Source organism: Dunckerocampus dactyliophorus, chromosome 18 (assembly GCF_027744805.1).
Source record: "Dunckerocampus dactyliophorus isolate RoL2022-P2 chromosome 18, RoL_Ddac_1.1, whole genome shotgun sequence".
NCBI lineage: Eukaryota > Metazoa > Chordata > Actinopteri > Syngnathiformes > Syngnathidae > Dunckerocampus > Dunckerocampus dactyliophorus.
In genome coordinates this window covers 5,646,985-5,651,087 of record NC_072836.1, presented here as the reverse complement: position 1 = coordinate 5,651,087, position 4,103 = coordinate 5,646,985, and the positions used below count along the sequence as shown (strand labels likewise).

The window sequence follows — 4,103 nt, the reverse complement described above, 5'->3', positions numbered from 1 at the left end:
TCCGCTCCCTCATCGAGTGAGAGGTAAGAGTGGCTCCATCCCCTCCTCCCTCTCTGCCTCCCTCTTCCCTCTCTCTCTTTCTTTCTCTCTCCTTCCCTTCCCTTTTCAACTCTCACCCTCCCTTCCTCATTTTTTTATTGCCATTTCTCACTCTTGTTGCTTTATCGTCTGTCTCATCAGCATCTACCCTCTAAAAATAAAGAGAGCCACGCAACGAGGCGCAGGTGGAATTTCCAGGGATTGTATTGTTATAACATTTCATCGCACTGAACAGCATTTTTGCAAGCAGACAATCGGTCGTTTCCAGCAAGATGGATTGTTTTTGATTATTGTTGGTTTATTAGTTAGATGCAAAAACTAATTGGAAAATTTTCACCACACTGACACACAGTAGATCTGGACGCTCGTATTCGCAATAACGGCTTTTACCACTCGGAGTAATAATACTACAATTTACACATTTTTGGTCTAACCTTTTATTTTTTTTACCTGCATACTGTCCTCCAGGTTCTGATCCTTTGTTGTAAAAGTCTGATCACCTCCTGGTGAGCTTGGATATATAATCCTCCATCTCAGCAGTCAAATTTATTCATTCATTCAGCAGAGCATGAAAATATCTTAATGCGTTTGACTTGCTGCAGTAAAAAAAAAAACAACCCAAAAATGGCTTTTCCTCTCTATGGAAGAACGCCAGCGACAAGCACCCGCCAGCTCAGGCACGCCCCCACCCCCTCAGGATGAGGACAGTATTGGAACGCCTCGGCGTATGAGCTTTCTCTGCACCTTATTGTCCAATTAGCAGGAATAATGATGTCACCCATACAGACAAAAGGCGTGGTGTATAATAAATTATTGGCGACATGCTGACAGACAGAAACTGGCAGGCACCATGATCCAACTGAGATGGTAGGCAGGGCTTGTGCACTAAACCGTGAAGAGACGCTCGCGGCAGCCTCATCTTAGGTTTCTACCCTGTACTTGGAAATGTGCAAATTCGGCAATTTTTACTTAAGAAAATGCTTAAAATGACTTTAATCATACAGAAATTATTGAATTTACAATACAGTCCAATGGACAATTAATACTGTATTTATTTAATGTTTTTTTTCATTCCCCCTGACAGCACATCACCGCTAAAAAATATATCTATGGATATATGTTTTCATCCAAGAGTTCCTCAATGCATCGTTTTTATTATTTTGCCTTTTCAGGAAATGACTTTCTTCAAGTTTTTCATTTACAATGAAAGAATTGTAACCTTGTAACCTCTCCCATGAACTGGAATTTTTTGTTCTTTTATAAATGATTATGATTATTGTTATTATTATTATTATTATTATTATATATATATTTTTAGAATATATCGTATATTTTTTATAAATGCATGCATGTAAATATGTAGTTGTATTTCATTGTCTTTGAACAGCATCCCATGCTGAAAAGACAAACAGAGCAGCAGAGAACATTTCCTTCCTGAAGGTAATAAACTTGGCCACAAGTCGCACACACACACACACACACACACAAACGCATTTTTTTTTAAGGCCAGCTCTTCTGGGACCGCCGACATTGACGCGGTGCTGAAGAAGTTATCCCTCCGCCTCAACGGGCTGACACCTTCTCTTATTGGCCTCTTTCTTTTTTTGACTGTATTGATTCCCAGGTTTATATCAAATTAAGGCTTCTATTCAGGGTAAAAACAAAATCTATATGCAGCAGTAATGTCATTTTGATGACATTTTCATCCCGGGTAGTGATGAATGGGACCAAACGATGAAAGTAAATGACGTTTGCAAATGATGTCGTTGAAATATGTGTTGTGTTTATGGGTCCTCTGCAGGCTCTAATTAGCGGAACTACATGCTAAACAATAATATGTTGATTTTACACAAACCACAACAATATGAAATATCTGGGGGTTTCTATGTTGATATGTATCATAAGAACACGTTGACTGTATGCAGTTTTAATACTTACACCTCCTTTTGTTGTCTGAACTGTCTGAGGTCAATCCGTCACTGATGGGGTTCTTCTACATTAAAAAAAAAGAGTCAACGCACGGTCATTGTCATCAAATAGCTTTGATTCGATGAACCGCAGCTCCCTAGTGTCAGCAGCACTCGTGCAGCCCCAGACAACGACACTACCGCCATAACTGACAATATTACCTGCCCTATAATTGTGTCAAGCATGGCGGTAATACTGTCACGGTCCGTGGGCTGCACAAGTGCTGCCTGCACTGGGTGAGCTGCAGTTCATTGAATCGCACAGTGCACGTGTAGTTTGAATATCATTGAATGCACACTTTGAATACATTTAATGTCACAGTACATGTTGGAATTCATGTTTTCCCTCAATGAGCCACAGCTCCCCAATTCCGGCAGCACTCGTGCAGCCCTAGGCCATGACGCTACCACCACGAGTGACACTATAATCTGCTCTATAATTGTGTCAAGCATGATGGTAGTGAGCGTGATTATCTGTGGGCTGCATGAGTGCTGTCTGCACTGAGTGAGCTGTGGTTCACTGAGAGGAAACATGAATTTCAACATGTACTATGACATTGTGATGCAAAGCATGATCCCCTCCCTTGGGAAACAGTGTTGCAACATGACAAAGAGCCAAAACACACCTCCAAGATGACAAGTGTCGAGGTGAAGGTGAAGGAGGAGTAGCATTGGCTTTAGGCACTGGGAACATAAAGGGGCCTTCCAGCAAACTAGAAAAGTTGGAAGAATACAGTTATCCAAAATGTCTTGCTAAGATGAAGAATTAAGACTAAATTGGTTAATTAAGACTTTTAGGCATATATTTAGCCATCACCAGCTGGACAAGTCCAGCCTCGTTTCCAAAAATATCACCACAGACTTTTTCTGACTTGGACTGAGCTGCTGGACTGAACTCTTGCGACAGACTGAGACGGATGAAGTTGTCCTGCACGTCTTGTCCCTTCATCGTGACCAAACTTCCAAACCCGGCCACCAGTGTCTAATTCTTCAGTGAGCAAATAACACCCCCACCACACCATCCACAACCCACCCATCCGCCCGTCGTCCAAATACATCATACAGCAGGTGTGCCTGCAATGCATATTTACCTTATTGTTTTAGTCTTCATAACAGAGCAGGAGTTTACCTCTATGAGGGAGCACACATGGCGTAAATTGCTTTCAAGGTTTGTTCAAGAAGGGGGTGCAAGGTGGGGGTGGTTTGCTCCTCACACCTGCTGCCTGGACCTGCCAGTCACATCAGCAAGGGCCATGTCTTAATTTCACAACCAAAGAGAGGACAAACAAATATTAAGAAGTGCTATCATTAATCATCATTTATTTAGCAGAACTTCTTGGAGGATCATGTCGTGCATTGTGATGTTGTGATGCCAGGACTACTTCCAGTCTTGGCCCATTGGGCACTGCTGGGGGCTTACAAATGGTTCCGGCTAACTCATTGTCGTAGCGACCCTTCTGCTTCTCGCCTGCAACAAGCTGCCACGGTGTGGGCGGAGAAACTTAGTTTGGATATGCATCATGAGAGTGAAAGCGGGAGAAAAACACGTAAATAGGCCTTGATCATTCTGTTTATGGAATGAAAATCATACATTATCTCACAAAACTGACGACACCCAAGCAGTATAGCAGTATAGATTTACTATCCACTGAAAGTGACTCAACACACAGCCAGTATAAGAGAAAACAACACAGTCTGGAGCTGCATGAGTGCTGCCAGCACTGGATGAGCTGCAGTTCTTTGGGTGGAAATATAAAATCCAACAGGTACTGTGAGATTGTAAAGAAGAAACTGGGCTGCCTGTCACTTTTCCAACATGATAAGGAGTCCAAACACACCCCCAAAGATGGCAAGTGCTTTGCTGAGGAAGATGAAGTGGCCATGTGTGTCTCCTCCACACCTGAACCCAGTTGAGCACCCGTGTGGCATCCTCAAGCAGAAGGAAGGAAGGAAGGTGGAGGAGCACTTAGGTGTCTGCTGGAAGACAGTTCCAGTAAAAACCTGTGCAGCTCTGCTCAATTCCATGCCCAAGAGGATGAAGAGTAATGCTAGAAAGCAAAGGCGCACACACTAAAAATTCACACCAAGGACACGATT

General features: G+C 42.7%; 1 protein-coding gene across 3 annotated transcripts in view; it reads left to right on the top strand.

Annotated features, from left to right (window-relative positions):
• Positions 1-4,103, top strand: part of LOC129171388 (uncharacterized) — a 148,644-nt gene that overhangs the window by 107,154 nt on the left and 37,387 nt on the right. The gene's annotated exons all lie outside the window — the stretch shown is intronic.